At 45.7% G+C, this 25,639-nt stretch overlaps 1 protein-coding gene across 1 annotated transcript in view; it reads left to right on the top strand.

The window, feature by feature from the left end:
- LOC126545824 (cell adhesion molecule Dscam1-like) overlaps positions 1-25,639 on the top strand; it is a 710,777-nt gene that overhangs the window by 227,984 nt on the left and 457,154 nt on the right. The gene's annotated exons all lie outside the window — the stretch shown is intronic.

The following is a 25,639-nucleotide window of genomic DNA, read 5'->3' as shown; positions in this document are numbered from 1 at the left end:
GAAATGACAGTGCGGATGATGCTGCCCGGTCGGCCCATGATGGTGCCCAGATTGTACCCATACCGCTGTCAAGAACAGATGCAGCCACAAGTCTTCGCTCCATCGTTCGCGAGCTTACGCAGAATCTGTGGAACACCAGTGAATTCACGAACGCACGTCTCCACAGATTGGATCCACGTCTGCAACTCCGCCTACCACCAGGGTTACCACGAGTGGAAGCAACACTTCTGTGCCGCCTGTGGCTCGGCGTGGCATTCACGAACTCCTATTCATTCCGCATTGGAATGGCCGACAGCCCTACTTATGACACCTGCGGCTGCGAGGAGACGATTGAGCACCTCCTTTGTGACTGTCCCCGTTACAAAGTGCCAAGAAAAGTGCTCGTGACCGCGCTCGAAAAACTGGACAATCGCCCCTTTACAGAGGAAAAAGCTCTGGGACACTGGTCCAGACGGGCTTCGGCACTCAAGGCCTTAAGGGCTTTGCTGAAGTTTTTATGGACATGCGAATTGTGCGACCGCCTTTGAATGTTGTAGCGCGTAGTTTCACGTTACTGCGTGAATTTTCTGCTTTCCATTCTTTTTCTCATCTTCTTCTTTCTCCTTTTATTCCCTTTACCCCTTTCCCCAGCACAGGGTAGCCAGCCGGTACTTACACTGGCTAACCTCCCTGTCTTTCCTCCCCTTTGTCTCCTCCTCCTACGGAAAACCGCCTGCTTCTTGGCCAATCTCCCATAGTGGGTATGCGCCACTGTCTGGGACACAAGACAAGACAAAAGATCTACACACAGGCAGGACGGAAGAAGTAGCGTGCCTGTGCCTGAGCTCCCGAGCACGGGTTCTGGTCAAGTAGCTGGCGGTTTTCTTTTAATTTGTGTCTTTTACGTAATTGTTTTTGACCCTTTGTTTCAATATCTGTTAACTTACCAGAGTAATTTCCTAGTTATCTGCAATGCCACTTTCATCACCAGGCCAGGAGGCTTCCACCTGATCGGCCTCTGTTCCTAACTCTGATTTGCCGGTGCAGCTCTTCTTACGCAGTGGGTGGAGCAGCGTACCTGTGGCTTTGGTTCCGAGTGATGGCGAAGTGATTCGCATGAAGAATCCCAAGGCAATTCAAACCGAACTCTGAATGGCCTCGGCCAATTTTAAACAAATCACCGAGGTTCGACAGTTTGGCCGAGGAGGCATTCTTTGCTGCTCGTCAGACCAGGCTTGTGTTCTAGATTTACTGAAGTGCGATGTTCTTGCGACACATCCGGTGAGCAGTTTCATTCCTCATCACCTTGCATGTACCAAAGGCCTAATCCGCGGTGTCGACATAAGTCTATGTCCGGCAGAAATTTTGGAAATGTTTCCAGCGGCAGACGTGATTTCTGTGTATCGTTGCAGCCGTGTCGCTGATAATAAGCGCATGCCCACAGAAACAGTCATTGCTACTTTTGCTGGAATGAACCGCCCATCGGTAATCAATGCATGGTTCTTTATATACCGAGTTCAGCCTCTATCACCTCGTGTCCTTCAGTGTTTAATGTGCTGGCGGGTTGGGCACTCCATAAAAGGTTACAGGTCGAACACACGATGCCCAATTTGTGGAGAAGGCCATAATTCAAATGACTGTTCTTCCCGAAATGAGTTCTGCTGCCTTTGCAGTGGTCCCCACCCTGCAGATGAGCCTAATTGCCCTGCAAGGTCAAAAGAAGTGCAAATCCTCAAAATAATTGATAGACGTCGATGCTCTCGTCGTGAGGCCATTGGAGAAATTCAGAGCAGGACTCAAGGGTATGCTGGTATAACGGCCCGTCAAACACTGTGTATGGAAAACTCAAGCTCTGAGGCTGTGGCAGCTTCTGTAGAAAAGGCGTTGGAGAAAGCAATGGAGCGCATTGTGACAAATCTCACCGACTCCCTTGTTCAGGTGCTGTCCTCACAACTAGCTCCGTGACTTGAACTAACTAATAAATCCAATATTGAGGATCCGGTGTCGGGTCTACCGTGGAGTCCACTTATTGAAATATCGTCTGCGCAGCCACTCACGAATAACGATTCATCAAAACCATCAACTTCTGAGAAAGTCGACCACATCTGTCTCTCCGATACATATGGGATGGAAAATCAAGATGTAGATGTGAACCCCCGATCTCTTAAACGAACAAGGTCACCGACAGAGAAAAAATCTAGCTCTCCCAACAACTCCAAGGCAAAAAAGAACGTTATAGAGATTCTGACTAAGAAGGGCTTCTTAAAAGAGAGCGTTTTAGACCAAGCAGTCTCTGCTGCTCGGATTTATTCACCATAGGAACTTTAACAGTAATTTAGTGGAACTGTCGTACCATACTTTCCGCTGCAATATATTTATTATATCTTATTTCTAAACATTCTCCAGATATTAATATATGACAGGAAACTTGGTTTGCTACTGGGCAGACTCATCATCTCAAAAAGTTTCGATGTTTTCGATCGCATCGCCAATCCCGAGTTCGTGGTTTAGTTTTGTTTGTCTCATCAAAAACCTGCCGTAGAGCTACTATAGCATACCAGATAATGTCCCCAGACTGTGAAATCTTAGCACTTAACACTTCCTGGTTGCACACTTTTTCTATAATTAACACGTGCTTCCCCTCTGGAGTGCAAGATACCCGTTATCTAGATACCTATATTGCTTGCAGTCAGAAGAACATGATATTAGTGGGAGATTTTGATTCTCGTCGTGTATCGTGGGGTTTCCGAACGGTCACTTGTGGCAAGCGCTTGTGGGATTGGGTCTTAACGAATCATTTCTCTTGCTTGTATTCTAGAGCACATACTTTCGCTGGACTTGACTTAGACAACATAAGATCAATTTCTCTTACTTCCAATCTCGTCAAATTAATAGAAAGGGTTGTTCACGGCCGTATGACAAATTTTATGCAGGATTATACCCTTCTCAGTCCTTGTTAAATTGGATTTCGTCCCGGCCACTCCATATGGTGCGCCCACGTAGATTTAGAGAGCCACAGTAAGCTTGCTCGCCACAAACGAGAGTACGCAGCTTTGGTGACGCTAAATGTATCAAAAGCATACGATTCGGTAGAATATTGTATTTTATTCGATAAGCTTCAGTCTACGAATTTCCCAAGATATATAACCACTTGGAACTATGAATTTATAGGGATAGTAGTTTTATTGTTACCAACACGGTATTTCGACGTCCAAACACAAGCAGACAAGAGGTTCCACAGGGTTCCGTTCTTTCACCTATATTGTTTAACATTTTGCTAAGCACAATTCCTTTGTCTCCGGAAGTGCATGTGTATCTTTATGCGGACGATATCGCATTTTTTACATCCGCAAATAATATACATTCACTACAACAGTCGTTGCAGAATTACTTATGAATGCTGGAGACGTGGCTAGAGGGATTATGCATGTCGTTAAATATTAGCAATAGTGCGGTATTAGTATTCCCATTAACTGCAAAGGTGCATATATTTTTACAATGCCGACAGGAAACCATTCCTCAAGTTGACGAAGTCAAGTACCTTGGTGTAATTTACGATGGCAAGCTCACCCGGCGCAGTCACATTGAACATATTAAAACAAAGGAAGAACATGCCGTAGCTACGCTCCACCGATTCAGCCACCGTCGCTCTAGACTACGCAGGGATACCTTACTGATGATATATAAAATGTATGTTCGGCCCATATTATAATTCGGCTGCGTAATATTTTCCGGTGGCTCGGCCTACAGAATTAACCTCTCATACATTTAGAAAGAGAAGCTCTACGATCATGCCTCGGGCTGCCTAGATTTGTTGCCAACGCTGTTTTATATAAGGACGCTCATATACCCACCCTAGATTGCAGATTCCGGATGCTTATGGCTCAGACATTTTTAAAAAAGTTATGACTTTTTAAAAAGACGTATGCAATGTGCATTTATCACTGAACCGTCTGAGTTTTTTCAAGTATGGTGGCCGAGATTCCACAGTTCTCAGATAATATTTGTGCAAACAAGGTTACCAAAATTGGATCTGTCCATACGCCAAGTTGGCCATTCAATGATTCCTTAACAGACCTCAAGATTGAGTTCGAGGACATATTTCCAAATCATGCTAAACTATTACCAAGGCGAGATCTAATTAATATCTTACACGGCCACCTACACCAGCTAACCACTGACAATGTAATAGCTACTGACGCATCTGTGTGCAATGAGAAGGCAGGAGCGGAGATCTTCTCTGAATCACTTCAATGGTCTTACTCCCTTCGCCTTCCCGACTGACACCCATATTTCAGGCACAATTATTAGCGATTATATTAGCATCACGAAAACTCCCCCAAAATGACCCATTAGCTGTTATTATTGCATGTGCCGCGAGCCATGGCAACGGACTTGCAAGTGGAAAGCAGCAATCGGGCATTTATAGATGGTTTTAGATCTCGCGCTTTTCATGCTCCAAACTAGAGCGTTGATCGAACTGTCCTGCTTGAAAAGCTGGCGGACGCGCAGTGCGGCGCGCTTTACGCTCAACTGGCGTTCGCTTTGAATTCACCGTAGTGTCTACGCGACTCGCAGGTCCTGAAGCAAACAAACGCACGCACGCGCGCTCGCACGCAACGTTGCATGACGCTGCGGAGAACGGGCGTTTCGTTTGCTGCTACAAGATTGCGGGGTGGCCCCCTTCTCGCTGTTCAGCAGTTTCCAGGAGCTCTACATGCGGCACAAGAGTTCTCTAAAAAATTTCCAGGAGCATGCCGAGGGGTTCTTCGAAAGCACACAAGAGAGTCGAAAAATGAGGGTCATAAAAATAATAGGTCATATATGACCTATTATGCATGACGTGAGCGTACTAAATTTATCGCACGTCCTGTAAATACCTTCAATTTTATTCAATTAATTTTAAATAGTATATTTCTCTCTCTCTCCATATATATATATATATATATATATATATATATATATATATATATATATATATATATGTGTGTGTGTGTGTGCGCGCGCGCGCGCGCGTTTGTGTGTGTGTGTGTGTGTGTGTGTGTGTGTGTGTGTGATTGTGTGTGTGTGTGTGTGTGTGTGTGTGTGTGTGTGTGTGTGTGTGTGTGTGTGTGTGTGTGTGTGTGTGTTTGAACGAGACGAACGAAAACCGAGGAGCCAGATTTTTATTAATCATATTGGAAGAAGCCAACAGGCAATGTCACCAAGGATAGCATAGGGGAAATTATCTGTAGTTCTTCATTTAATTGAAGAAACAATAGGTAAATGGAACTGAAAGTGGATGAAAAAACAACTGGCCAGAGGTTGCATACGAACCCACGTCTTCCCATTACGCGTGCGATGCTCTTATCAACTGAGCTACCGTGGCGCCATCTTCCCATACACTTTCTGGCCTATTTATATTTTTAACTGTTAGAACTAATTTTGGGAGTGTTAGCCAACGCCACCACTGACGGCCTTGGCGGCGGATGCGGAACATCCTTTCTGCTGCAGGCGTCACGTCTACGTGAACTTTTTGGATTAAAGCTTCACTCAAAACGTTATTTACACACACACACACACACACACACACACACACACACACACACACACACACACACACACACACACACACATATATATATATATATATATATATGGAAGCTCAGTACTTGATCTTGTTGTGACATTTTGGTGCGGAACAGAATGTGAAAGCCTCAACTGCAGCTCCAGAAAGAAAGTTAATAGTGTATGGTTATCAAGAAAGCCAACAAAATACGCGTGAGTTAAACGAAAACGAAACTTGTTGGTCGATGCGTATATGCGCAAAACAAGTAACGAGTCATCGTTCTTATGTTCTTTCTTTCGGGAAACAGCGCATGATGTATGGATGCCTGAAGTTATATTATTTTTTTTTATTTTTAGGAGTTCTCTTGGGACAACTGCTTGAAAACTGTGCTGAGAAAAAAAATTACATAAACTGGTAAATCTAACTCGGAAGGGTAACTGGAGAAAGACTAGAGCGACTGGAGTTTTTCTTACACGCCTCAATATTTAGCGCTCGGTAACAGTCTTAGGCAGATTTACTACATTTGTGACATATGTTAACGAACGGCTGGGCATTCTTATCACCAAAAGCTCAGTGGACCGGCTAGCGCTGGCGCAGCTGCTGGATTAAAGAACGTCTTGAGTTCGAGCGACTCTGGCACTGTATTAGCAGGCTAACTCTAGATGTATTCAATTACGCTCATTATCGCTGCAGTTTAGCGTGGTACTACTTGCCATCAATAACGCCATTAGTCGCTATCACTGTGCATAGAAAGGACGAGTCTATACTATACCACAACAGATACCATCGACCGCTGTCCTTAACCTGTAAATAGCGCCGCTGCGGCGGTCTGGAATACTATAGGCGCGTCATGGCGACTTAGACTGTTGCGCCATGGCCACATGTGATGCGCTTTCATCAAGAGGCTGTGGTTCAGAGAATTGAGCGGACGAGCAGAGCACGTTCACAGGGAGACTGACGAAAAATAAAGCTAGAAGGAACCCAGTGCCGCAAAGTCTATAGCGGTTCTTTTTCTTTGATACTCCCCCACGCATCGCACCGAGTGGCCGTACCTGGCGATAACCAGGACGGGGTGGTGAGCAAGGTGATGACAGAGGGCGAAATGAAAAAAAGAAAAACGAAAGATCATTACAAAATCTCGCCATATCACTGCTCAATGAGACTGAACGAGTACAATTGGCGTTGCTTGTTCTGCACGTTATATAGGCCTGATCGGGCGCAGTGCCAGTATACCAAAAGGAGATATCTTGCTGATGCTTTTTTTATTTGTACGTTTACTGATGCTCGAACGGGTGATTAGGGTACATGAACAATACTGGGCTCTATAACGTAAAACTATTCCAATGTGTTTTTATTCCAGTCTCCTGACGTCAAATTTACGCAACCGCCGACGCAAGCATCGGGCGGTGACGCGCGGCGTTGTTGAAATAGCCCAATCGTACGCTTTCCTGATTCATAGGCAGTCCCCTTTGTTCGCTTCCCAAATGAATAACATTGCCTACACTAAGCGGTTTTTGTTATGTAATTGGCTGATAAGAGGCGAGGTGCGCGCTCAAGTCTAGAGGGTTTCGATCGGGCTGAGCCAGCGCAGTGAAAATAGATAAACGAATGAAGAGGGTGGTGTCGGCGTCTGCAATTGGTCCGCTTCCCCTTACTTAGCTTGCGGTGGCTGGTCAAAAATCGCGGTAGCATGCAACGGAAGGTTAAGAATGCCGCTAAAACAGATCCTCAGCAAGGAAGCGTTGGCAGAGCGAGGTCATAAACGTGCCGAAAGTGCTCGATAATGTTTCACGGCCACGCAAAAAGTTTTATTGTACCCAAATAAACCCATGCCCTCCAGGGGGTGCGAGTAGCCAGTGCCTGAGTGATCAGCGGCAGCCATCTTTTATTTCTTTCGGAACGGGACAGCCTGCGGCTATTCAAAAAAAAAAAAATCAGTTTTGTTCGGCATATTAATGCATCTTTAATGCGTGCACGTCACTTTGACGTGGTGAGTTCTCGCGGTTTTCTGATGTCGCTTGACTAACAGGCGAAGTGGGCGCAGCCCGAGAACTTTTGACCAATAGCAGTGGGCTAATGGCGAAAAGGCGTTGAATAAGGAGCAATTATTTTTTTTTGTTCGGTTTAATCATGCTTACTCAGTGTGTAGACGTCATATAATATGGGCAGCTATTCCGGTTTTCGTGACGTCGCGTGACAGACAGGCGAAGTTGGGGTTGGCCTAATAATTTTTTGACCAATCGTGTAGGGCTGATTGCAGAAGTGAAATAGAAAAGTTTGGAATAACTTTACGTTATAGCGCCCCTGCACACCTTCGTACCTTCTGGCAATGCGTTTGGTACCGTTAGAGCACATGAATATTGATAACTATTGTAATGTAACAATTACATGAGGCAGATGGATTGGAAAGCCTTATTTAGGAGTTTCACAAGAAAGCAGAGTGCAGAGGTAGGAAGCCCAAAGTATTAGCGAATGCGATGGTGGACAGTAAGAAACGTTAATGACTCGAACGACTCGTCAAAGGCTCAGATCCGCAGAGTTGCTGACACTAATTCTCAATCGTAGAATAAATATTACTACTGGAAGGCTCCATGTGAAGTTCAAAAATTGGATATGTTTTTAGGTATAATTCTTATAGACATTAAATAGAGTTTGTATGAAATATATACATATTTTTTAAAGAATTAAATGGAAATCATACGGAAAATGTATGGAAACATTAAAGCGTTATATGGAATTATTCAGTATAGGGACGTTATCTGGACATATAACGGTCTTTATAACACTAGTCAAATGTGCAGCCACATACTTTGCTTTACTATCACTGTCGTCTAAAAAAAAAGGAAAACGTGTGACGTTTTGTAAGCGCAAAGCATAGATGACGCAAGGTTGGCTTTGCCTTAGCTTGCCTCCAGCACAGAGATTGTAGGAAGAAATACCTTCTCAGTTATCACTCACTACATTTGGACTGGCCTAAACCTTGCACTCTTGGACTCGCGGCACAGATGTAGTCAGCGCTAGAAAGTTCTTTGTCCGGAGAGAAGCTTGGGAGCGTTTGTAGCAACGCGCTGCACGAAAAAAGCACGTGAAGGACACGACGCGGTATTTAGATTAATAATCAGTTCTTGTTAGGAATGGCAGTTGTTTTTTTTTTTTCTTTTCTAGAGAGGGAACGTGAAGTGATAGAAATCTCTTTCTGTAGCGTGCGAGTGCATGTGCAGGAAATTACAAGAAAAGAAAAAGGTCGCAGGTGATCTCGCTTCACGGGGCGCCGAGTTAGAGCGCGTGGTAAATGAAACATAAAGGACGAAGAAGCGCATTGGCAGCACTAAAGCAATATTCACGTATTTAATAATGTCAGCCGCCTAAGCTAAGTAACACGTATTTCAGCCTCTTGACTGCGTTTCGGTCATTTTGTTTTTGCTTTTGCGAATTTCGATATAACGCATGTCATTAACAGGGTGTTTGGAAGAGGCGTTCGCACACAGCCAGGTCTGCATTGAAACAGGGTAGCTAACCCTCTTTCTGCGTTTGCGTCTTCACGTTGTCTTACGTGCTTCACTTAAGCTGGCAAACGTTACAACCATGTGCCCACTGCATGGATTTCAGACACTTGAAATATGGAAAGGAGATAGAAAGAAAAAGAAACGAAGAAAAAAGTGTGCCACTTTCACAAACTTGACGATTTTGCAGCGACACTCGGCATGTATCCTGTTACGGCGCGACTTCGTTGCGCTCACTACAGTTCGCGATGTTTCAACTCTTACACCCATCTTCTCTGATGTATTGGTGCCCGTTAATAGCCAAAGAAAGCAGTTCCAGCCGGGATTCAAATCGATGAATGGTAGTCAAAGCACGCTCGCAACGTGCGTTCTTTTTATTTTACTTTTTTTTCTTTTAATTTTTGCCTTCTCTGCCACTGCCCGTTGTAGCTTCCGCAATGCGCAGCGTCTGTGGGGAGCGTGCCATTTGTCGTCTTTATAAATTGAGGTTTAGCACATATAGCTCATCGCAAATCGGCGTTCGGAGCAAAAATATAGAACCATTCGTCTCCCTTAAAAGTGGCGAGTAAACCGGGGGCATTCTAACTACGACCTCAGGCAAGGCGCTACGCCTCGGTACTCAGGGCTCGGTGACTAGGTTTCCATTTGCCTGCTGTCTTAGGCTCAGGCGATTACCAAAGGCACGGAGTGCATTAGCAATCGAGGGAGCCCATTGCGTGACAAGAGCCTCGGTATAGCACGACCGCGTATGTGCTTTCGGCAAAGGGATGAAGAAAAAGAAGGAGAAAGAAAGTTGCTCGCGAGAGCTTCGCTCCACTAGGCGAGCGAAGTTTGGAATGGGCACTGATGGGGATTTATGGCGTTCAGACAGCCGCTCTTCTTTGCCACCTAGATGTGTAAACACTTGCCCCAGCTCTGCCTCCAAATGAATTCTTGTTTCTATTGGCGCCCCACTTACAGCTATGGACATGGAGTGAACGCTTCCATAGTAACACTTTTCAATTTGGCTCTGTAACTATATAGAGAAAGATAAATGAGAAAGTTGAGACTTATTTCCAGCCCTCTTGCATTTATGTATAAGGCATTTGTAGCCTTCTGCTAGTGTGTCTGTCTCGCACTCCGTTTCAATTCAATGTATGAATAATTTAGTTCTCTCTTTTGAACGTCCTTGTGCTATTCAGGTTTTAATATTAGCGGATAATTAATTATATATTACGTGTAGAAAAGCTCAGATGGTTATAAAAACTATTTTATGAAAATTCCTGGTAAAATCTGGTAAAACAAGGTGACATCGGCGCCTTTCTCTTGCGTTACTACACTTGCAAATAAATAATTGCATATGCACGACGCCATTTATAATCTCTAATGCATACAGAATATTCTTTTGCTATTCAATTTCTATTCTATTCGAGAATTTTGTATTCGATGCTTTGATTATTTTCTTATGGCCCAACAAATAGTATTACTGCTATTTCTAGATCCAGCCTACATAGAGCCTGCAAGTTCGCGCCGTTTGGCAAACTCAACCAGACCACGAAGATTAATCATATTGATTTGTGAAACGTGGAGCCTTGGTTTGGTAGGAGCTCACCACGTTTGTGTCACCAACGTGATTTGTGAGTTCGCAAGCTGATATATAAATAGTTTTTGTGTAAAAGATAATCGTGTATGACCTCATATTAGGAGTACCTCTGCAGCCAGATATATACTGAAGCAAAGTACATATTCAGGAACGGTAGAGAATGTGACCTGGCAATTCACTGTCGGGATCGCAAGTGCGCTCCAAACTTTGGCGCATGCTCTGTTACCGCAAGAAGTCACGAGAAGTCGTTGAAGTCGGTAATGGAAAGCAAGGAGAATCACTGAGGCAGACGAGCGTTGAGTGAACGTATAGCACCCATCTCATTATTATCTGAGGGAGTGCAGTACCTGGACTCGACTGCGCACTTATACGCTCTAGGATGAGGAGGATGTTGTTGACTGCCGCTGGATCAGCCTCGCGGGAATCGCCCACAATTGCTCCGCCCCTGAGCCACCTTTCAGCAAAGGTTAAGAGACATAAAAGCTGTACGTTTTATGTGAAGCGCGTCATCACTCATAGCGCATCGCGAGACGGGCGAACAAGACTGCTAACAGCGATGCGGAACACGACCCTAGCCCACCGCATCTTGTGAGCCAACCATATCACAACTACCCCCACCCCCTTCCCTCTCTCTCGAGCGAGACACAGTGCACTGAAATGCATGACATGAAAGCATCCACAACTTGATTGCACGTATCCAGTTGAGAAAAGCGCTAAGGAACAGGATAAAGCGAGGACCATGTGTCGTTTTTCTATATAATCTGCCCTCACTCGGTCTTGTCCTTAGCGCTGTCCCTGCCTGCCCTGAAATGAGTCTGCTGAACGTTACCATCCACAGGCTTAATACACAACGCTTTAGGACTTCAGGGCGAGCCGGCACACTTTCCTCCTAAATGTCCCGGAATTTTAGCTAGATAACACCCATATTAAGTAGATTTTTATCCGCATCCGTTTGTAAGTTACCTATTTCGCAGAACATAAATGGTCGTTTAGGCATTGCTTTCTTTCTCCCGATTTCTTTACGACTTAAAAGATAGAAAGAGAGCGCATGAATGATTGTTAACACGGAATAAACAAGGGGGCTAACCAAGGGGCCCGATATTTATTAATCATGATACCAAACAATGACACCAAGGAAAACATAGGGGAAATTACTTGTTACTAATTGAATTCAAGAGATAAAAAATAATGAAAATGAAAGTGGGTGAAAAAACAACTTGCTGCAGGTTAGGAACGATCCCACGTCTTCGCATTACCCGTGCGATGCTACACTAATCGAGCTACCGTGGCGCCGTTTTCCCATCCACATTCTTGGGTATTTATGTTTCATAACTAGAACTAGCCTGAGTGTTAGCCAGCGCCACCACTTACAAACCTTGGCGGCGGATGTGGAACATCCTTTCTTCCGCAGGCGTCACGTATACGTGATCTATTTGGGTGAAGGCAACTGGTTGCCTTCGAGCTTCGCACGCGTAATGCGATGACGTGGGATCGTTCCCCACCTGCGGCAAGTTGTTTTTTTCATGCACTTTCATTTCCATTAATTTATCATTTGTTTAATTTAATTAGTAACTACAAGTAATTTCCCATATGTTTTCCTTGGTGTCATTGTTTGTTGGCTTCTTATGATATTATTAACATTGAAGTGATTTATGCCGTGTTCCACGATCAACTTCCTGTAAAAGATGTGACGTCGGCGCGAATGTGTAAAATATGCCCTCTTGACAGGGATGGCATCGCCATCTAGCTAGGAGCGGTGAAGCGAAGTACTGCATCATGACACTAACGAGCGCCGACAATGGACGCTTCGGTAGTTTAAGCGCAGCGAAGGCTCCAACGCGGTGTAGTATGGTGTAGGCAGTGTAGGCCTTCCGTTAAGGTGACGACGTATATATACATATATAGTTTCCGCACATGGTTTGTCTTTCGCGTCGGATTAGCCTGTGACGCCTCGTCACCCACGGAGTGCAGCTTCAACATGCATCAGCAGTGCTTACACGCCGCCTACTGCTTCGCTTGCGATGGCACCAACTAAGCAAAATGCTGCGATAAGCGGCGCAGAAAGGCAACGACGTCGACAGGCGAATCTCGCTTGGGTCCGGTGAGAGACACGCCAGCCTGAAGCAGAACGCCCTCGCACGTTCGCGATCCCCCGCTGCGAACTCTGCCGCTCGCATTCCTGAAGCTGAGCAGACACTGCGGAGCCGCACCTTCGCCGAAGCGACGCGGCAGCCGGACGCCGCTCGGCAACAGGACGCCGCACGCCAAGCAAGCAAACTTGTAACACGGTCGCCAACAGGCAAATCGTGAGCCTTTGGCTGCAGCGGACCGCGAGTTCACGAAGTGATTTATTAACAACCCGGTCGGTTTCACTTGTACGGTTTGTGAACGCCTGCGGTTTATGGCGGATTTGCGCCGAGCTCCGGCGCCTGCGGTGTAGTGTCTCCGGGTGAAGTTTCCCAGTCGCGAGTCGTTCGACAACTTTCGCTTCTGTCGCGGTTGTCGAAGACAATTTGCAGTCGTAGGGTGCCGCTGATCGCTACTTGCAACTTAATTCTTCACGTACAATAAACATGCAACAGCTTCTGTGAAGGCACGTTTGACATTCGTGTTCTACCGATTCCTATGAAAGAGGGATCAAGCGTATACTTTTTTTTATTTTTTTTTAGTTCTTATACGCTAGAATTGCTTGCAAGAGCAGACCATCCGACAGAGATATTGGACGCAATATTAGCGCAGTCTGCCAGCCAGTGACCAACACCACTTACTAACAGCTTTGTGAATTCGTCGCCTATTTAAACAAAGATCGATTGTACAAATAAACTCACCGAATACCATGCCAGTAATTGTCATTTTCCTCTCTGTCACGGGCACATGCACAAAAAAAAAACATTTCTGGAACAGCCTTTGACAAACAAGGCTCCTCGCAATACAGACTGCCGGCCCCATCAATAAGAAAGAGAGAGAAAATGATAAACGAAAGACAGGGAGGTTAACCAGGACTGAGCCCGGTTGGCTACTTTACACTGTGGAAAGGGAGTTTACGTAATGGCCAGTATGCTGGTCTCGCGAATCTCACCTCACTAGATCAAAGCGTCCGCTGTCCACGTAGATAACGGGTCGAACGCAGTTGAACATTTAAAGCAAACTTTAATCAGACTGCGAAGGTCAAAAAAGCAAGTTAAAAGCGCACAAGACGTTCAGTTTTTCAGCCCGTAAAGAAGTGTTCCTCTCTATGGGCTAGTGGGGTAAGTTTAGCCGTTTCGAGTTTTTTGAACCGCGTTTTCCATCCCCGTTTCCGTTCCCCAGGCCCGGCCGGAAAACAGCCCCTGACACCTCGGAGCGTCGTCACTCGGTCACTTCCAGAAACCGAACGGATGGAGCCCGTTCCTTTCTCTCGCGAACAGCTCGGAGTCAGCAGGGGTTCAGTGAAACAGAGTGGAATAAAAGAAAGGAAGGCTCGCCTCCCTCCTTGAAGAGAAAGCCCGGCCGCGCGTTCGCGATGTGCACAGAACAGCCAGTAAAGGCCACACCTAATCGCAGTGTGCAGAGAAAGCTTCTTTGGCGTCGCTTGATGGTGGGCGGATTCTTCATTCGCTTCTTTTGGTTGAATCCACTTATTTGAGACGGCGGGTGACGGTAATTCGATACACGCAAAGGAACTGCAGTATTTTCGTTATTTTCACATATTAAATTGAAAAGTATTCGGTAATCCTGTAGATATTCGAAGCTCATTTTCCCTTTCTCAAATATTCGCGCTCGATTCCAGAACTCCCTTGTTCACGCATCGCTCATACACATAAATGGTAGCTGTATCTTGCCATACAATTTCATCGAAATGAATTGCAGAGCTGTAATAAACGGGGCTGGTTCGGTGCGTAACTGAAACAAATATTTATTACTATTAAGGATGAACACATAAAAACAGAGACAAAGGCAAAAAGGGAAAGAGCGGGCTTGAATCCGGCACCGGAAGTGTCACGGCGCCTACCTGCTCAAGAGGACGGAAATATGAGATAGAAAGATGGGAAGACAACAAAGAAAAATATGACACAAGGCAAGGACATCACCAACAACAAAGAATATAGGTAGTGCATCGAGAAAAAAAAGGAAAGAAAAAAAAGCAAGCTGCTAAACTTGAAGTAAATCACAAATAAAGATGATGAAGACTTGTAAACCAACAGTCCCGAGGTCTCGTCACCCACTGCAAGAGCACAAGAACCAGAGAAAACGAATATGCAAATGAACAAATAAAGCCCTAATAGCTAGCTTAGCAGGACTCTTTGAGGAACTATCAGACATTGTTTGGTATATCATCGGCCTTAGTGAGATTAGAAGAACTGGTGAGGCTTATACATTGCTGAGTAACGGACATGTCCTCTGCTATAGAGGTCTCTCAGATAAGAAGCAATACGGAGCAGGACTTCTAATTCATAAGGACATAGCGGGCAACATTGACGAATTCTAAAGCATTAATGAGAGGGTAGCAGTAGTCGTAATCAAACTTAATAAAATATATAGATTAAAGGCAGTACAAACCTCCGCTCCAACATCCAACCACGATGATGATGAAGTAGATCAGTTTAATGAAGATGTTGAATTAGCGATGAGAAAAGTGCAAACTCAGTATACTGTAGTAATGGGTGACTTTAATGCAAAAGTGGTGAAAAAGCAAACTGGCGAACAAGCAATTGACAACTACGGCGTCGATTCTAGGAACGCTAGAGGAGAGATGCTGGTAGAATTCGCCGGAAAGAATAAGCTGCGAATGATGAACATCTTTTTTCAAGAAGCGTAGCAACAGAAAGTGCACCTGGAAAAGCCCTAATAGTGAAACAAGAAATGAAATTGATTTCATACTTTCTGCCGATCCCAGCATAGTGAAGGATGTAGAAGTGATAGGTAGGGTAAAGTGCAATGATAATAGGCTAGTGAGGGCTAGGATTCACCTCAATTTGAAGAGAGAAAGGGTAAAATTGGTCAAGAAGAAACAGGTCAGCCTCGAGGTAGCAAGGGTAAAAGCACACAAATTCAGGCTCGTACTTGCAAACAAATATGCAGCCTTAGAAAACAGAGATGAAGATGACATAGAGGTAATAAATGAAACCGTAACTAGTCTGGCTTCAGAGGCAGCAGTTGAAGTGGGAGGCAAGGCACCAAGGCAACCAGTAGGCAAGCTCTCCCAAGTAACAAAGGACCTAATAAGGAAACGACAAACAATGAAAGTGCCCAACTCAAGAGATAAGATAGAATTTGCAGAACTGTCAAAACTGATCAACAAGGCGAAAATAACGGATATTGGAAATTATAACGTGAAAAAGACTGAACAAGCCGTAAAAAATGAACGCAGCCTGAAAAATCAGTGTAAGGAAACCTTGCATAGGACAAACCAAGATGTATGCACTGAAAGATAAGCAGGGTAATATCATCAGCAATTTCGAACATATAGTAAAAGCAGCGGAAGAATTCTAGACTGACCTGTACAGTACCCAGAGGAGTCAGAATGCCTCTATTCGAAGCAGTAATGAACAAGATACAGAAACTCCTAAAACTTCTATAACTTGCGATGAGATCAGAAGAGCCTTGCAAGACATGAAACGGGGAAGAGCGGCATGAGAAGATGGCATAACAGCCGATTTAATCAAAGATGGAGGAGACATAATCCTTGGAAAACTGGCGGCTATCTATACGAAGTGTCTGTTGACTGCAAGGGTCCCAGAAAAACGGAATAATTTTAACATTATACAAATCCACAAAAAGAAAAACGGAGACGTTAAAGAATTGAAAAATTATAGGCCCATTAGCTTACTTCTAGTATTATATAAAATATTCAACAAGATAATTTGCAATATAACAAGGGCAGCACTGTACTTTAGTCAACCAAGGGAACAGGCTGGCTTCAGGAAGGGATACTCTACAATTGATGTCATCCATGTCATTAATCAGGTATTCGAGAAATCCGCAGAGTGCAATCAGCCTCTCTATATGGCTTCCACAGATTATGAAAATGCATATGATTCAGTAGCGATACCAGGAGTCATATAGGCATTACTTAATCAAGGAATACAGACCGCCTACGTAAATATCTTGGAAAATATTTAGATTGCACAGCTACCTTAATTCTCCAGAAGAAAAGTAGGAAGATACCTATAAAGAAAGGGGTGAGACAGGGAGACGCAATCTCTCCAATGCTATTCACTGCGTGCTTGGAAGAAGTATTCAAGCTATTAAACTGGCAAGGCTTAGCAGTAAAGATCGACGGCGAATATCTGAGCAACCTTCGGTTTGCCGATGACATTGTTCTATTCAGCAACAATGCAGACGAGTTAGAAGAAGCGAGTGAGGACCTTAACAGAGAGAATGCAAGAGTGGGGTTGAAGATTAATATGCAGAAGAAGACGATAATGACGAATAGCCTGGCAAGGGAGCAAGGATGGCAAGGATCGCCAGTCAGCCTCTAGAGTCTGTGAAGGAGTACGTTTACCTAGGTAAATTAGTCACATTGAATTCTGATCATGAGAAGGAAATTCATAGAAGAATAAAAATGGGTTGGATCGCATACAGCAGACATTGTCAGCTCCTGACTAGAAGCTTACTATTATCATTGAAAAGGAAGGTGTACAATCAGTGCATTTTACAGGTGCTGACATATGGGACAGAGACTTAGAGACTGACAAAGAAGCTTGAGAACAAGTTAAGGACCACGCAAAGAGCGATGGAATGAAGAATTCTAGGCATAATGTTAACATACAGAAGGAGAGTGGTTTGGATCAGAGAGCAAACGGGTATAGCCGATATTCTAATTGACATTAAGAGAAAGAAATGGAACTGGGGCGATGAAATTAGGAAATTCGCGGGCGATAGTTGGAATCGGTTGGCGCAGGAGATGGGTAACTGGAGATCTCAGGGAGAGGTCTTCGTCCTGCACTGGACATAAAAAAAATGAGCTGATGATGGTGATGATCATGATGATGACATCACAACCTTGAAGCCAAGCCATTCGCTTTTAGGGACGATAGAAAGGCGAGATGAGCCGCACGCATGGTGGCATCGACACAGACATTCATCAAGGGTTGAATCAGGAGCGACGCACGCTGCGCAAGGTAAGCGGGGCCCTCCAATATCAAGTGATGGAGACTTTCGGGGTAACCACGGGAAGTACACGACGGAGACGTCCTCGCCAGCACAAATGCTCGGACACTGGGACGCAAACAACTCGTATACCTCGAGTAGGAGTGCCCTGGGGCGACGAGGTGAGCCTCGCCCGCGAACGCGGGACGGAAATGGTCCAGTACGAAAACGATGTAAACAATGAGATGAAGTCGACTGTAAACAAACAAAGCGATGTCTAACCAGTCAGCACTATTTACCTGCTCCTAAACTCGTCCTCGTCTGCCGGCCTTTTTCGCTGTTTTCGTTTATGGCCCAGTCTGATAAAGTGCAACACTCTTCTACTCTATCATTCTTCTTCTTGCGGGATTCACCAATCACATTTATTTAAGGCCAAGTATTTTAGCAGACGTAAAATTGTCAAAGAGAGCGCCAAAAGAACCTTCGCTTCAGTGTAGTGAAGAAGTATAGGTGCCAGAGGTGTTTATTATACGGAGATAATAATTTTTATTTTTATTTCAGCCATTTACAGCCGTTTTTTGCTGGGACTCGCGAATGACGACTCTTTCTTTGCAGTTCTTTTTTTTTTTTGTAAGCAGTATTTATTTATTTATTTATTTATTTATTTATTTATTTTGTAAACGTCAAGCATTGCACAGCGATATTTTTGCACGTGGCCTAGAAACCTACTGCCTAAAGATGAGCCTGCAGTATATTGGAATAAATAAGTAAATAAATAAATAATTAGCGCCCTGGTGCACAGTCGGAACAGCACTGTTCACAGTGCTTTTCCCGACGTTACACTAGGCTTAAGTGTGAACGTAATGTTTCTTGCGACGTTCTTGGTTGTCTCCTCGTTTTTGTAACCAAGCTGTGCTCAGTAAGCTGTTCGTAATTATAATTTGCGAATTATGCAGTAAATTCTACAAATATCGTTTCGTCACACAATTTCAGACCAGTAGACATCTGGACTCGCATTCCGTAACCTTAAATCTTATTTCCCATACTTCTTTTCTGAACTTATGTGTGTCGCCGAGCAACGACAACGGTGACGTGGCGGTGTGAAAGACAATGACGAATAACGAAAAAAAGGAAAAATAAGATTGATCGATAAAAAACATGGTCCTTGCTATACATACACGGTGGAATGCATGCTTATGTTTTGCTTCATGGTGTCTTTCTTTTCTTTGTTTTTTTTTTAGGACGTGGTGAGCTTTTCCGAGATACCGAGCTTTGTTTTGTCCGCCCGGCATGATATCGAAGCAATTTTATAACATTTTGCGGTAGTTTTTATCACTGTAGTCTATACACTCTGTGGTGTCTTTATTTTCACCCTCACAGAGATGTTTGGGTAAAACTCGTGGTGACAGAGGCGTATAAATTGCGTTATGTGCGGTGTTCGAGAGGTTTAAGAGAGAGATAGAGAGATGTCCTGCCATTTACACGAGTGTAACATAATCGACTACAAAGGAAGGATCACGCTGACTTCACAAGGTTGCTGACCTCTTCGTGCAACAACGCGTTTTCATGTTTGAACAAGTCAGACTCCATTAGCGTATGTTGCCTCAGAGGCTGTGATAATGTGTCAATGATGCATTTTCTGCACAAAGGAAAAACTATTCTTGCTTAGTCCTCCCGACACAAATTACCCCTGCATGCTTCATGTGTCCTGGAAAGGAATATTGTTAACATCGAGAATAATGAAGCGCGAACGGATTAGTCGAAACGCGAACTCAAATACCGACGAAAACAGATACTCTGGCTGATGGAGACTAAATAATGATGGATTTCACTTCTTTGTGCGAAGACCGCTTCGTGTTCGAATACTTAAATAATCGCGCGGTAGTACATTTACACATTCTTGACAACATCCTCCTTTTGTTCACCTTCCGCCGTCTTTCCCTTTTCATTTGTTCTTGGTAGCAGTAAATGGACGCTGTCTCCATTTTATGATGCGCATGCCACGTTAACACACCATCGGGCCACCTTATTTCACTCTCGCAGTTATTTTCCGATTTGCAGGCACGAACCTTTTATACATCAATCAACTCCTTTTGCACTCCTCCGCCACCACAGCAAAATATACTAAATTTAGTCGCGTAGGCTGTGCGACGTTCATGAGCGAGCGCTTTTAAAACGCGTAAGTCGTCAGGTATCTCTCGTCAGCATTTGCCCTGCGCGAATGTTCAGCACGAAGAGAGTTAGGAAAATTCGGGACTTGCAGCATCACAAAGCGTGGCGAACGCGGCCCTTGCGTGCCCGTGTTTGCGGGCCCGACGATTAAGTCCAGAAGCAGCATCGACGTGTCTCGCTGCTATTACAGCGTCGTCCTTCGCTCAGCGCTGCCGCTGTCTGCAGACGGAAGACCGCGAGCGGCAAGCCCCCTCAGCTCCCAGTTATTTGTTTTTGCCTCCGCTTTCCTTCCTGCGTGCCAGCTCTCCTGTGCCGTGCTTGCTGTGATAGAGAAGTGTAGGAGCCAACCGCGCCGCATGCTCCGGGTTCGAAAGCGTTCGCGTCCGACTTTCCGAGCTGTGCGCGACCTTGCGAGGACAATTTTTGTTTACCCATCCTTATACCTCGCTGCCTAGTCGCCTGCACAAACTCAGCTGGCACAAAAGATGCGAAACGCAGCCGCTCGCGTGTTTATCTAAGCCCGGCCCGCGAGGTTTGTTTAGCTTTCGCAGTTTTTCAAGCGTGGCCCTCCCTCGGCACGCGCGAGTTGAGTCTCGAGTTTCCCCCCGTTTGTTGGCTCAACTTCGCGCGCACGCATCGCGCGGCCGCCCGCCCGCCCGAGATGGCGGCGGGGGCTCGATTTGTTTTCGGCGCTCTGCGGCAGACTGAGTTTTCAAAGTTGAACGCGCGACGTTTGGCGCGCGAGCTCTTTCTGGCTCGCGCTTTCTCTTGGGCGACAAAGCGCGCACCGCTTTAGGGTCGCGCTGACATCACGTAGTGAACGCCGCACGCTGGGGAGCTTGGTTGCGTGGTGTCGTTCCCTCCGCCTTTTGTCTCTTATTCGCACCAGCCTAACGTCATTTTCGGTATCTCGCTTTTCTATCTATCATTTTCTATCTCGCCGTTTTCTTTCTTCCTTCTCTTTGAAAGCCCATTCTCTCGAGCGGGGAACTGGATTCGCGCGAATCGATACCGTTCGTGGGAAATCAGGCACGCGTAAAATGCAATGTGCCGCTCGGAGACACTCGATTCCGACTCAGCGTCGCAGCGGACGCGAAAGGCTCGCCCACCCGAAAAAAGGAAAAAAGAAGAAGAAAAAGAAAGCGATGTATCCTTTGGCCGGATCACGCCAGGCCAAGTGTAACACTCCGGCGCTACTGCGCACAGGGATGCACCGACTGGCGACGAAAAGGCGTAGCAACAACAAAACAGCGAAAAACAAAAACTCAATTGGGGCTCTCTGTTCGAGCAGGTGACCAATGATAACGTCTCGGCCTCCCTCCGCGCAGCATCCGACTCCACGCCTCATCGCAGCTGGTGAAAAGAAATGGCAAAGGTCGCGTCCAAAAACAAGTAAAATATTAGCCCTGGAGATATCACTGCACGAGAGTATTCAAAGCTGGATGCGCGGTGAGACGGCAAAACGCTCGAACGACACATCGAAGGAGCGGAAGCAAAGGAAAAAACAACAACACATGCACACAAAACAACAAGAAAAACGCGGAAAGGAGGCGTTCGAGGATAAACATGGCCAGTGTGCGGAGAAAAAGAGCGAGAGTAAGACAGTATAAAGAAATCAAGAGAGCGCTTGCAAGGGGAACGAGGAGGGGTGTTGAGCCGAGTCGACGTTACTTCTCCCCGAATGTTTTCCACAAACCCTCTTGCGAATGTACAGTAGACACTGCGTTCTTTTCTACTGCGTCCTCCACTTCCGAATTTCATCCCCGCGCTCAGATCTGAGGCGCCAATGTGCCTGCGCTTCTTTTGTGTTCTGCGCCAAGGTTTCTTCCTTGAGTACGCGCTAGCTCCTAGTGAGGGCTCGACCAACAGCAGCAGAAACAAATATATAGACGATAAACCGGCATAGGGGAAAGAAATAAGAGAAAGATGGTGATGCGAGGAGCAGAAAGTCGGTGAAGGAGAAGCAGCACCGGGGAACGGTGCATCGTTAACAAAAAAAAAAAAAGGGGGGGGGGGGGGAAGAAAGGCACGGGGCTCGGGGCGAGAAGGAAGGGGGCAGGCGGTGGGGGCGAAGCAGAAAAGTTTTCGTGCTATAGTTTTCGCATTGTTCAGATGTGCGCATAGGCGGATATACATATAAATATAAAAAAAAATAAAACCCAGAAATAAACTTTTGCAAAAGAAGCGTGACGGGACAGTTTCTACGTCTTCGTCGGAGAGTCGCCGTGTGAATTACAAACGCGTTTTCTTCACTGAGGTTTGGGACGAGAAGCGGGCAAAAAAAAAGAAAAAAAAATCGACGAGGCGAGACGGCAAGAGGCGGAAAGAGGTAAGCGTCTTCGCAAAGGAGCAGGGTAAGAAAAAATGCAGAGGACTATGCAGAGGACTATCTACGCACGGAAAGTTGAATCGCGAGTGTGAGAAAAGAACAGGCCATAAGCTGCGAAAACGAAAGGGAAAGGGCACGCGCGAGATTTCTTTGTGAAACCTGAAAGTGTGTGTGTCGGTGAATTGCGGATTCTGAAATGCCGCGATTCTGTACGTGAGTATCCCACAATTTTTTTTTCGGCCAGAAGCTAGGAAGAAAGAAAGTGTAGAAGCAGGTGAAGAGTCTAGCATGCGTAAAGAGGGAGAGAGAGAGAGGGAGAAAATAGCGAGAAGAAACCGAGGAACAAGCACCAACAGCTCAGGAGTAGTCAGAAAAACAGGCGAAAGAAAAACGGCGAAAGGTTCTAAGCTGAGATAGCAGCACCATAAGAAACAGAAAAAAATGAGGAAAAACGAAAACGCAAGGTAACACTCAGGAATTTTCCAGTGCCGCAGAAGCATGAGTAATAAAAAGTGAGCGATCAAAATGCCTTCAAAAAAGTTGTAAATATACTTCTCGCCTCTTGCACAAAATGTTCTGCGCATATCAAAAATGTTGATACAAACTGAAACAGAGACCGTAGTGTCCGCACAAATTACGAGCAGACTACGGTAGTACACATTTGTTGAAAAAATACATGGCCGTAAAGAGACGCACGAATACTCTTTTATTACATTCGTATAGTTGGTTTCCTCTCACTCGTTGTCTCGGCCGTTCTCACTCACAGCTTTCCTGTCTGAACTTCTCTGCAGTGCATCGTTTTCCGAGTGGTCACGCAGTTCCTTCTTGAGCTTTTGTCGCGCGCATTCCGAACCTCCCTGGCCGGCGGCGACAGAAGGCACACTTTCTACGTGATGGGAATAATGTATCTGGGCGACAATATACCACACTAGAAGCAGTTCCGCTGTAAATCTGCCACCAGAGAGCAAAGCACTTTGCTGCAATCCTCACCAATAGGGACCCAAACAAGAGTGAAGTTCACAGTAAGATGGTGGTTTGAAGTGAATAACAGTGGTCGAACAAGGAATGTCGCTGGAGAGAGAGAGAATTCATTTGAAAGTAGGCAGAGAGGTTGGCCTGAGCTGGCGCCCTCTAGCCTGCTAGTTTGTATGGAAGGAGCGGGGACATAGCCAAAGTTTCGGCAAGGGGAGTTCTTTTCCGTTGCTGCCCTGACGAAGACAAGTCCCCTTGTCGAAACGTTGGCTTAAAGCGATATTCCTTGTTCAAACACACGTGTTTGCCAATATGGAGGCATATGAACGTGACTGGAGCCCGCCGCTCTCGCAGCAAGCTTTCAGTGAGTAACTTGCTATTTCACAGTTTGGCGCCTTATCACTGGCGTGTATGCTGGCGTGCATGGACAAGCGCGGGGTTTTATTTCTTACGATGCCTGCGCCGAAGGGGTTATCGAGCGATGAGTGTAAGGCCCGGCGAGTAGAACTAGATAGAGCACGACGGTTCCTAAAGGCGCCAGAGAGCGCCGCTTGGCACTTGACCCCTCGGCGCAGGGCACCCTGTTCTCTGATGATGTGGTGAGGCTCTACGCACGACACTTCTACATGTCAATGTCAAAGCAGGTGTCCATCACACACAGGCAGCATCCAGCACAGAGACCCTGAGATATTGTGGGGTGTTCGAGCGTTCCATTGCACATGTGCGGTATCACAGTTAATGACTTGGAGATTGCTTGGGTACTAGCGGAATGAAAACTTTCCTTTCATATGTACATATTAACACCGAGCGTTGCTTTGCAATATCCGTCCCAAACACACTCAAAAATACACCCGAGAGTACTAACTATTGCCCACAAAACGAGCTGAAATACTTGAGCTGCCTTCTCAGCATAATTAGTGTTATAAAGGAGAAGCCAGCGTCGATGTGTAATTTTCTGACGTGATAATCGGCCAGGGTAAAGTAACGATTCTATTATAGCTCTTTTCTTTTGCGACGCTTGTTCTTTGGTCCGAGTGGCGCTTCATCTACATTATTTCATGGGCCGGCAGCGAGTGGTGGATGATAAGAAAGGAACAAAATGGATCGAAATGAGTCGTCATATTATGCAGGTCCTCGTTTGTCTTCACAGAATGGCCAGTGCGCTGAACGGGAAACAGAAGGAAATTTACGAAGATGGAAATAAGTTAGTGAAAGTTGGCGCCCTATGTTGTCATCTTTGTATCTGCACAAGCTACGTGCCTGGTGAGCGTTTCCAGGAATTATCGAGGCACTTACTCCAGTGAGCCATTGTAAATTAGCAAGGCGAATACATCCGCGCTAGGGGCAAAGTAGGCTAACATGCACACGTAAGCTATGAGTGCGAGGCTTGACGTGAAAAAGAGGAAGAGTGGTACATGCTAGTTGGGCAGAGTTGGCAAAATCATGCTTTCGCGCACTGTGACACACGGCAGAAAAATGACTTAGTGCCTGGGAAGCAACCTTAGTCATGCGTTTTACTTGAGATATTTCTTACCGTTTCAGCAATGTACTTTGTGCGCAGCAGAAATCTTTCTTTACGGATATCACCGCTAACTTAGTAGGACGCCTAACCATGTAAATGCCTTTGACTATTGTTGCGCGTAACATCGCGTTAGTGCGTGCATTTTTCTTGTTTTTCTCCCCTCTCTTCCTTCTCCTTTTATTCCCTTTACCCCTTTCCCCAGCACAGGGTAGCCATCCGGTATTGACACTGGCTAACCTCCCTGTCTTTCCTTCCCTTTTGTCTCTCTCTCTCTCTCCCTTCTCTATAGTCACACTCAAGACGGATATAACATGAATATTTGCCGTTAACTTCGTTCAGATATCTTTTATAGGTTCCTTATGCTCCTCACCACCATTGTATACTGCCGCACACATTTTTATTTTTTTTTCTCTCTCACCGTTGATGAGAATCAGATAGGAAATGGGGTCATCATATCGCAGTTCGACAAATAGGCGGCAAACGGAGTAAATGTGAGCACATTCTCGCGTCATAAATAAGTTGCCGTAACGACCCGACAGAGGCCTCACCCGTGTCAGCGCGTTTTATTGAGACACCGGTGGCGGCAGCACCGCAGCCGGCAGGAAGTAAAAACGAAGCACGATCAGCCGCGCCGAGAGGAACAATGGTTACGGGACCCTCGGCGAGGCGAATAGAGCGCCCAGTCAGCAAAAACAGACGCACAGCCGCCGCCAGCGACAACGCGGAGGAAAGGGCTTTTTGGGCGCGAAGCCGCGCGATATACAGGCCCGACTCCAGGCAGGACGGTCACTTCATAGGAATCGCATTACGGCCAATCTCGGCGTCTTGTGCGACATCGATGCCGCACCTCGCGGATCGATTTGCACCGCGTTTTGTCCCCGCCTGCTCCATGGTGCTGTCGATCTCCTGCCTATGCGTGGGCCTTGCCACCGGGAAAACAAGGCAACAGAGTAAAAAAGGC

The sequence above is a fragment of the Dermacentor andersoni genome, chromosome 1 (genome assembly GCF_023375885.2).
Source record: "Dermacentor andersoni chromosome 1, qqDerAnde1_hic_scaffold, whole genome shotgun sequence".
Lineage (NCBI taxonomy): Eukaryota > Metazoa > Arthropoda > Arachnida > Ixodida > Ixodidae > Dermacentor > Dermacentor andersoni.
Note: the sequence above shows the minus strand (reverse complement) of the source record. Positions and strands in the feature narration are given on the sequence as shown.